Source organism: Myotis davidii, unplaced genomic scaffold (genome assembly GCF_000327345.1).
Source record: "Myotis davidii unplaced genomic scaffold, ASM32734v1 scaffold143, whole genome shotgun sequence".
In the NCBI taxonomy this organism is placed as follows: Eukaryota; Metazoa; Chordata; class Mammalia; order Chiroptera; family Vespertilionidae; genus Myotis; species Myotis davidii.
Genome location: NW_006294876.1, coordinates 1493986 through 1503895, shown reverse-complemented (window position 1 = coordinate 1503895; position 9910 = coordinate 1493986). Strand labels below are relative to the sequence as shown.

The 9910-nt window shown below is 43.3% G+C and overlaps 2 long non-coding RNA genes across 3 annotated transcripts in view; one reads left to right on the top strand and one right to left on the bottom strand.

Annotated features, from left to right (window-relative positions):
• The window catches only part of LOC102759972, a 43982-nt gene extending 34483 nt beyond the window's left edge, over positions 1-9499 (bottom strand). For both annotated transcript variants that reach the window (XR_001514870.1, XR_001514869.1), the window contains exon 1: positions 8874-9499. This is a non-coding gene — a long non-coding RNA (uncharacterized LOC102759972). The remainder of the gene's footprint in view (positions 1-8873) is intronic.
• The window catches only part of LOC107184051, a 19008-nt gene continuing 15456 nt past the window's right edge, over positions 6359-9910 (top strand). The window contains exons 1-2 of the long non-coding RNA XR_001514868.1: positions 6359-6368; positions 9718-9723. This is a non-coding gene — a long non-coding RNA (uncharacterized LOC107184051). The remainder of the gene's footprint in view (positions 6369-9717; positions 9724-9910) is intronic.

Genomic DNA, 9910 nt, shown 5'->3' with positions numbered 1-9910 from the left:
AGAGGATGGGGCCCAGAAATCAGGATTTTAAAACAATTCCCAGGTGATTCTAAAGTGCAGCCAAGGTTGAGAACCACTGCTCTACAGTGCTTTTTTTCCAATACTTTTTGAGCGCCTAATACAGTGATGGCGAACCTATGACACGCGTGTCAGAGGTGACACGTGAACTCATTTTTTTGGTTGATTTTTCTTTGTTAAATGGCACTTAAATATAAAAAATAAATATCAAAAATATAAGACTTTGTTTTACTATGGTTGCAAATATCAAAAAATTTCTATATGTGACACAGCACCAGAGTTAAGTTAGGGTTTTTCAAAATGCTGACACGCCAATCTCAAAAGGTTCTCCATCACTGGCCTAATATGTACCAAACACTGTTCTACCTTATAATAGTGAACAAAGTGGACAAGAATCCCAAACCTCCTGGAGCTTATGCTTTATAACAGAAGGACCGTGTATATAAGTTAAAATTTGAAACGTGGTTCGCCTTCATAACCTGTTAACCTAATATCCTCCCTACCTGTGTGCCCATCTTCCCTGTGGGCTACATGTGAGTGAACTATCCCTGCTCCTATAGAGGTCAGCCCCTCTCTCTCCTGTTGAGTGGACGGAAACACCTCTTGCCGTTTCAAGGGCTCAAGGACTTTGCATCTGTAATGATCCCCCCTCTTTCTCCTACATTCCCAAAGGCTTCCTCCCCCTTGCCCATTCCATTAGACATAAATACTTGTACCAATGACTTTTATTTAAAAAACAACAACAAAAATTTTCATTATTCCCAAATTCTTTCTTTGCTTCCCGTCACAATAAAACTTCTCAAAAGTTTTATTTTTATCCCTCGTGCCCACAAGCACCTCATCTGCTTCGCTGATTGCTGAGTCCCTGGCACTCAGAAATAGTTTTTGGCATTTAGCAGGTGCTCCATACGTATGTTTAGTTTGCATATGAATTCATTTTGCAATAATGGTGACACCCACCCCACCATGGTCTATGGGTAATCTGGTATTTGGAAAATAGAGGTAAAAAGGGCATTAAATTGATGAGAATTGTGCCTAGCACTTGGGAAGATTCTTTAGCCCAGGGGTGGGCAAACTTTTTGACTTGAGGGCCACAATGGGCTCTTAAACTGGACCGGAGTGTTTGTGTGAACTAATATAAATTCAAAGTAAACATCATTACATAAAAGGGTATTGTCTTTTTTTTTTTTTTTTAGTTTTATTCATTTCAAACGGGCTGGATCCAGCTGCTTTAGCCTATGATCTCCCAGTTGTAAAAGGAGGATTGGACTACACTGGAAATGACAATTCCATATCACATAAGATATCCTGGGGGGCATCTAATTGGCAGAGGTATCTTGGGTATATAATATTACAAAGAATTTGTTGGCTACAAAAAATGCTGTGATTGAATGATATTGATTGATTAGTGATGTCCACCCTGGACGCAGGAGGTGGTGTTGGCTGTGCATTCCTGGGTCACGTGGTTTCTTCCTGCTCTAAATGTCAGTGATTAAAAAAGACAGAGTCTCAATCTATTGTTTCAACTGCATTTTAGATTTGAAGTAGACTTAACCTCTGAACAGCCCTCAACATTGAATAATAGAGCAGGAATTAAACTCAGATTCAAAATTATAAACCACGATCTCCAGGAAAGAGCCTAAGATAAATGGAAACAGATCTGTGCCTATGTATCTACCCAGAGTTCACCCGATATCCTGTATCATGAAGGAAACGCTTTTTATTGTATAATATTTAAAACTGCTCCTTTCAGAAAAATGTCTGCACCAAGTCTGGTATTTATTATGCGTAATATTTTATTTCCCTCTAAGATGTGTTATGGCTTATTCTCTTCTGGTTGGCTGACTTCACTTGCACCCCCCCCCCACCCCTATTTTGCTTCTTTGCAAAAAGGTAATTCCAGACCAGACTGACAAATATTTCAAGCTAGCTTTCAATTATGGGATAATAAGTGTGAAATTATGAGATTTAAATAAAAGAAAGCTCAGAAGAAAGCATAAGCCTCTTTTAAAGGAAATCGGGATTAAATACAAAATTTTCATCACCTTGTGTGTCAGTCATAAATGTTGTGAAGGGATAAAAAAAATCTGAATGGATTTGAAGATTTGAAAGAAGGTATAGAGTTTAGCTTAGTGAAAAGAAAAGATAGGGATTGGTGATTTTAGCGGGAGGAAATTGTTATTAATCTAGACCAGCAGTGGGCAAACAGTAGCTCTGTGTCAAAGCTGACCTGCCACGTGTTCGTTTGTTTTTTTGTAAATAAAGCTTTATTGGCACACAGCCAGGTCCATTGGTTTTCACATGATCTATGGCCGCTTTCTTCAGATAATGGCAGAGTTGCCTATTGCCCTACAGAAGTCACATGGCTTGCAAAACCTAAACTAGTCACTACTTGGCTCTTTCTAAGTTATAAATGTCTCATTAGATTGCATATTTTTGAAGGCAGGGGCTCTATGTTTAACCTTAGTTTTAAATTTCTTTTTTAAAAAGTATCACTACCTTTGAGATGATCAGATAACAACTTTAAAAATATAGTATGAAAATAGATTTATGCAGTGGGTAGTATTTTTAAACTTTCTACTTGTTACATTTATCCTTGAGTTCAAGCCTATTTCTCTCAGCTTTTGGCGAAAGGTTTGTGTCTGCTTCTCTCCCAGACCTGGCGCTGCAGCAAGGCCCTCACTCCTCCCCAGAGGGAGCTGTGCACAGCAGGACCTCACGCCTATCACCTCCCTTCCTGTCCCTGCTTGTTCCCCAGGAGCCACTTATGGCTCCTTTGATTCCCGCCCTTGGGGCTTCCCTTCTGTAGACCCTCCAGCTGATTTTAAGCAGCTGCCAACAAGATATGGGGGGTCCACTGCCAGACTTCCATGGCACCCCTTTAGACACAAATGGGGGAACCCTTTACTTGGGCCAAAACACAAGTTTAGGAGGATGAAGAGGAGGAAGGGGAGGAGGAGGAAGAGAGGGAGAAGAAGAAGACCTTAAAATACAAATATTTCTTATTATTTTTCTGTCAACACAGTACTTGAAGTCAGTTGCAGTAAAAATAATCATTGAAAATTGTCCTTTATGAAATTCAGTGTCCTTTACATAAAGGAATCTAGCAACACATTCCTCTTAAAGCTGACTGGTAGGAAGATTTGTCCCTCCTGACACAAAAATGTTTGCTTTTATTAGATAAATTAATAAATAGTCCATAATATTTTCATCTTTTGTTTTGGCTGCCAGGAAGCGTGGAGCTAAATTCCTTGGGCAAACATAGCTGTATTATTCAGGTGTTTGATTATAACTAGCTGCGCCCTCCTGCAACCCCTGATACAGTACTCAATTCTTATTTTATCTCTTCCTTAGTGGTCCTACTGGTGGCGCCTGACAATCAGGTTCATAGGACACATTTGCTGACTGTGTTTTATGAATTGGCTAAGAGCTTTAAATACATTTTCTTACAGAATCCTCAGAACAATGCAGTGAGGTTGGAATTTTCCCATTTTCCACATGAAAAAGACTAAGGCTAAAAATCAGGAAGGATTATGTTCAAAATAAGAAAAGCTAGAAAGTGGAAGCATAATTAGGATTTGGAACCATTACTACCTAAAAACCAAGCTTGTCAACTCAGCCACTGAGATGTTCCATCTCCCCTGGTCATAGTCCAGTGGAGTTCAACAGATGTCACAGAGAACCAGTCTGCAAGAATGGAATCAGTTTTCCCAGACGGAACCCAAACAGTGAAGCAAGATTGGAGAAACAAAGTCAATTCTTGTCGGTAATTAAATATACGCAGCTTAAAGCCATTTTGCACCTAAACATTTATGTGACATGTACTGGTGGTGTTGCTGGGGAAACAGGTTTTGTTAAATTTTTCTGGTTACACAGAATTTTAAACTCTCAGTGGAGGACAGAAACCATAAAAATCAGCATAGCAATGATTGATGGATCCCATTGCTAGAAATTTCAACTGAGGAAATATTTTAAAAGATGAGAACTATGTGTTTAAAGCTGTCACAGCAGCGTGATTAGAAGTCAAAAAAACAGAAAGGAAGTTAATTGGCCTTCAGTAGAAGATAAAATGCTTAAGTGACTTTGATTCAGCAGCAATGCTGTGTATTAGATCATTCAGATAGATCGAGAAAGACAAAAACCAATGTTGTATAGAGAACAGAACTTTGTGTTGACTACTGGCCCATCCATGCAAAAGTAAGTTAACGTATGGATGGTACAGTAGGTGTTAACTGTAGACTAACATCTCCTTGCTGTTGCCATCATGAGTGGGGAGGACTTTTGCATTAGAAGTGGGTGAGAGTGGGATGCCTCTGAGACCTAGGCAGACAGCCAAAAGGGTGCCAGGGCTAGGGCCACATTCTCCATTCACTCATTTAAAGGCGAAGAAGCAGAAAAATGCAAGAAACAGAAGTGTGGAGTTCAAATACAGAGTGCAGAGAAAGCTGATGAGGAGGCAATCCCTAAACAGTGATTTCTCAGCCCGGAACAGGTCCCCTGAACAACGCACAAAATTATATATCCTTCTCAAAGTAACGAATTGTCATTGCAAAAGCACTCGTTCATGGTGCTGGAAAGCTGAGCAGCCTCCGCCCCACCTCTGACATGACTCCAGTTCTCAGTGAGAGCGACAGATGGGGCTGAAATCCTGCAAACATTTCCCTGTGTGTTGATTTAGAGCACACTGAAGCAACTCCATACCACCTGTTCACCAACTTGCTCTAGGCACCTAAAAAGTTGTTTCTGACATCTTTCTTCATTGTTTGATTTTGATCAGATATTTTAATTGCAATGAAATTGCTTTATTATTATTTTTTATTTTGTTCCAAGTCCTTCAGGAACAGGGACAAGAACTGTGATTTTCTTGTTGTGTCAAATACCATGGTCCGTCACGGTGACAGGCTGCCTCATTTTCGTAGATGGCATTGGGTCACCCCGCAAACTGCTGACACAGTAGCTGCTTTTCTCTTTTGGTTTTGTTTGTTTAGATATCCTCAACTGTTTCTGCCAGCGTTTCCCTGCGTACACTGTAAGCCTGGCTCTCCTTTCTCATTGTCTTACTTTTTTTGGTTTGGAGAGAAGTCCTTCTTTCTGACAATGAGCTGAGCTTACCCGAGGAGGCTCCTGGGCGTGGGGTGCAGTTGGGTTCTGGCATCTGCGAGTCTTTGGGAGTCTGTCCACAGGGCAGAGCTAAGCAGATGTTGGACAGCATTTGCACTTGGAGTCATCGGGAAAACAGCATCCCTCACTACTTCACAGCAAGAATTATGCATCCTCTGCATTCTGCTTGGCAACTTGCTCGTGCATTTAACAATTTATTTTGGGCGCCATTCCCTGTGTTGGAGTTAAGTTTAAACCATTTTCATTACCAGCAGGAGCTGATCTGAGAGAAGAATAGGGTAATAACAAGGAACGGGGCGAGACAGCGCTATGGAGCACTGGAGCCTCTACAATCTCATGTATTCAGGATGAGAGCCATGTGAACAATTGTTCTACAACATTCTTTAGCCACTGTAAAGTAACTTGTTCTTTGAAGGGTTTAGTGGGTGATTACGGGGGAAGGGCAGCCAAAGTATTAAGCACTGTTTCCCAACACTGAGCTCCCTCACTCTAATCCCAGGCCCTGTGTCTGTAGGAACAGGTAGGCACAGCCTGGAAAGAGCCCTTGCTGGCTAGTGAGGAAACATCCGTCTGTCACTGGTTTTGTGCGTTTTCTGAATAGAAAGCGCTGGAGAGTAGAGAGAGTACTTTGGAAATTGAGGTCGATGACAGGGAGAATGGAGTTGGGAATGAGAACTCTTCAGGCAGAGTCTAAGGTTGCTTTTCAGCCGCCTTTTATCCTGGGCAAAAATGTTCCTAGTGTCCGTGCCAAGGGCAGGTTGCTCCTTCCATTTCAGGGCCAGCACTTCATAGTAAACACACATTTTCTCAGGTTCCCTGCTATCCTTTCACAGAACATAAGAGGGACGTGAAACAGGGAACCCAAGCTAATCTGTTTTCCTCCAGTGGCTCAGCGTGTAGTAACAGAGAGTGGAGTCCACCATCCCCGGTGTGAATCTTTGGCACTGCCCTCCAGTGACTGCCTGGATTTGGGCTCCAGCCCAGGAAGGTGGTCAGTACAGGGCTCAGGGCACCGAGCAGGCCCCTGCCCAGAGGAGAACTCTGCTCATCTCTGTGCCTCCCAACCAGCTGCCTGCTGAAGAACCACAGCGAGCGGCGATGCCCCTGGCAGCACTGCACAAAAACCAGGCGTTTCCCCACGGCATGGGCTTTGAAACGCAGGTTTCTCACACTCCTTTTGACATTTTGGGCTGGATAATTGCCTGATGAGGGGCTGCTCCGTGTGCACTGTAGGATGTTGCGTAGCAATCCTGATCTTTATCCATCAGAGGCCAGTGGTACTTTGCTCTCTTATGCTCCCGTCCTTCCAAATGCCTCCAGATATTACCACTGTCCTGCTTGGGGACTGCTGAGTGAACCTGAGAAAGTCTTTTCTCCGGGCTATGTGAATGGTGAGGCTGTAATAATGGAGGGAGCAGGGGGAGGTGGTTGTAAGAAGGGAGAAACATGAAATAAAGACTCTACAGATTTCAATATTTGTCTTTGATTAAAAATTATAAATATATTTAGCGGGGAAAAGCTGTACATTTTCATACTATAATGCCGGCTATCTGGCCTTGATTGAGCTTTCAATTTGTAGATGAGATCTTGTGAGCAAACTCAAGACAATTCAGTCCTCTAGCCAACACTTACCAGTAGAGCTACATTTATTAAATTCTCTGCATGGGTCTCGGGGTGCTCCGGCTAATTCAGTGACCTTAAACAGGAGCCAGCCAGGACGATCCCAGCAAAGGCGGCGGTGGTAACACTGGGGTGATGATGTTGGCACTAGGCTTTTGCTTCATTCCTGTTGGTCTGCATCTTTTATTGGGGACGTTAATCCTCTTTTTACTATTTAGGGGGAAAGTATGGGGAACTGAGGAGGATGCCAGGCGTCGGTGGGTGATATGGGAGATAGGAAAGGGGAAGTTGGGGGTGAGTTTTGGAGGTGAGATGAGCTCGAAAGGATTATTGTGGACTCTCCATTGACACATAACAGGGACTATTTGAAAAGGCGAACACACACCAAAGTTTTGCTAAACTGACTAGTAGCTTAGGTGATGATAAGTCCATTATATTGCAAGTAATTCTATGGCGAATACTTCAGCGAAAATCAGTAGTCACTGAGTAATGTATCCTTTTGATAAATATTTTCATAGTGCAGGTTAGGATTCACCGAAACCAATTATGTAGGTAATTGAAAATGACAATGGAATTCATTTCACAACCCAAAAAGTCCAGCTTTGTTTATTAAAATATATTTATTTCATTTGGAGAGTAAAACAGTTTTTATTTTCATGATGTAATGTTGAAAGGTAATTTAATTTATTAGAATTTGCATCTTTAATATATGCTCCCAGGTCCATAATCTCAATAGCCAGTGACATCCACAATAGTTAATATTAACAATTTTCTAGACTGCAGAGCTTCAAATGCTTAGTCATTAATTCCTTAGGTGTGTGTTTCAAAAGATCTTAGATGAACAACTAAAAATATCACCAAATTGGACTTTATATAGAACTGTACTGCAATGAAACATTTTGGCTACCATTTGATACATGTTTATACGAGTTCTGGAAAAGGTTCCATTCTTTAAGCTAATAGCATTGTCAGCTAGTTTCATCATTATTTAATTAAAGCAGAATGCCTTAAAATATTTTAAGAGAACAGCTAAATCTGATGGAAGACAAAATTGAGGAGACCCCAGCCTCACTGGTGTAAGCTTTTGCCTCTCATTTCAATGGAAACCCATGATCTGTATTCCAATCACACCCTTGAAAGGCTTGTTTTCCCTGTCATGAAAATTTAGCCGGAAGCACTGAAGGTACACCAAACATTAATTTTTATGTTGTCTTTTTTTCTTTGAAAAATTGGTAGAGGAGAAAACAGAACATGACATCTGGTATTTATATATATTTACTAATTTTAAGAAGATTTTCATGCCTGTAAGATCACAGGGCTAAAAATGGAATGCTAAATGAAATAACTACTCTGATACCCTAACAAATATACTCAATAAATGCCTTGAGTATAAAATTGCAAATGCTCACCTAATTGGATAGGGTAAAAACTTAGAGACTTGCTCACAATGGTTTAAAATTTTATAGCCCAGTATTTTTTGACTTGGGGTGATTTTTGCCTCCCAGGGGACATTTAGCAATGTCAGGAGACATTTTTGATTGTCATAACTGTGGGACATATGTGGTGGTGGTGGTGTGTGTTACTGGTAACTAGTGGGTAGGACAGCAATGATGTTACACACCCTACAGTGCACCCAACAACAGAAAATGATCAGCCCAAAGCAAGAAGTTGAGAATGTGCAACTCTGACCTCAGTGTGTTTTTCTAAGATCATGGCTTTCTGTTGATCAGCTGAAATGAAGACGCGACTGCCTTTGCCGTAAGTTAATAAACGAGCATTTGGCTTGCTGAGCGCTGCCCTCTCACCCCCAGTGAGTCTGAATGACAGGACCTGCAATGCCAAGGAGCCTGGAAACAGTAGGAGGCCTTTGGTGACTTCCATGGCAACGCGATGAGAGCCAACAAAATCCCTACTTTGCCCATATCGCCCTTTGGTTAAAATGTGAACATTTCCAGCTCTCATTTGGTGCAGCCTCATGTAACCTGTAAATATCTGCTCCGTTGGGTATTTCCACCACAAAACCTCTGGCACAGAACTGGGTTGACATGGCCACCCCACTGAAATGCAGTTAAGCTCAGGTAAGGTTTTTTCCTGTTAATCAAAAATAGGCTTACCTCTTCCAGGTTGAATGCGGATGCACTTGCCTTTGGCGTCGGTCCCCCTCAATATGCGTTTTGTCGTCCCGATTTTGGGGGACAACCTTGCCCCTGATCGAATGGAGGCCCAGGTCAGGAGGGCAGATCCACCCGGGAGGGAAACCTGCAACTCAGTCCTTTTCTTTGCTGGGTTACAGGCGAGCACGAGAGCAATCCAAACACGGCCAGGGGGCGCCAACATGCCGCAAATGAAAGTTCCAAAGGTTCGCACGCGTGTTGCGGGAAGGTGAAATTGGCTAATGAAAGAGCCACCGTTGTAAGCGACATCACGTTATCTTATCTTTTGTATTTGCTTCTTGCCAACAGATAAGCAAGGTGAGCATCTCTCCCCACCCGGGGGGCTGTTTTGTGCCCTGGTTGGTGTTAACCAGGTGGCGGTCCCCAGGACTCCCCGACACGCCTTAGTTGGCCCCGTTTTGACTTGTGCGCCCCCGCGCGCGTTTCCTCGGCTCACCCAGTCTTCCCGAGAACTGGTTGCCTCCATTAAATCACAGACGCACAGACACACAAAATCCCGACGGTTCCTTTCCTCGGGGCCTTGTCTTTCCCTTCTCTCTCAAGTCTAGAGAGCATCCTCGCAGGGCGACGAAGCTCTCTAGGTCTCTGGTCTGAGGCGGCGGCCTTCCTGGCTCAACCCAGCGCGCAGGAGCCGCCCACCCAGGGCGCCCGGTCCGCTGGGCGCCTCCCAGAAGTGCCAGCGATGGGGGCCACCCCCACCTCTCGGACATCTGTCCTTAAGGGCTGAGGGGAAGCCACCAGGTCACCCCCAACCTCACTGTCTGCCAGGCTGTCAGAATCTCAGCCCGATGTGGCCAGCTGGCGGGAATGGGGAGCTGAGCTGGGTAGCAGGTGGCAGTGGCATTATTCATCACCTCCGGCAGCCCCTTAAGTCTGAGCGTTAGCCTGAGCACTTCTAGCCAGCCGAGAGAGAGAGAGAGAGAGAGAGAGAGAGAGAGAGAGAGAGAGAGAGAGAGAGAGACACACCCGCTGCCCGC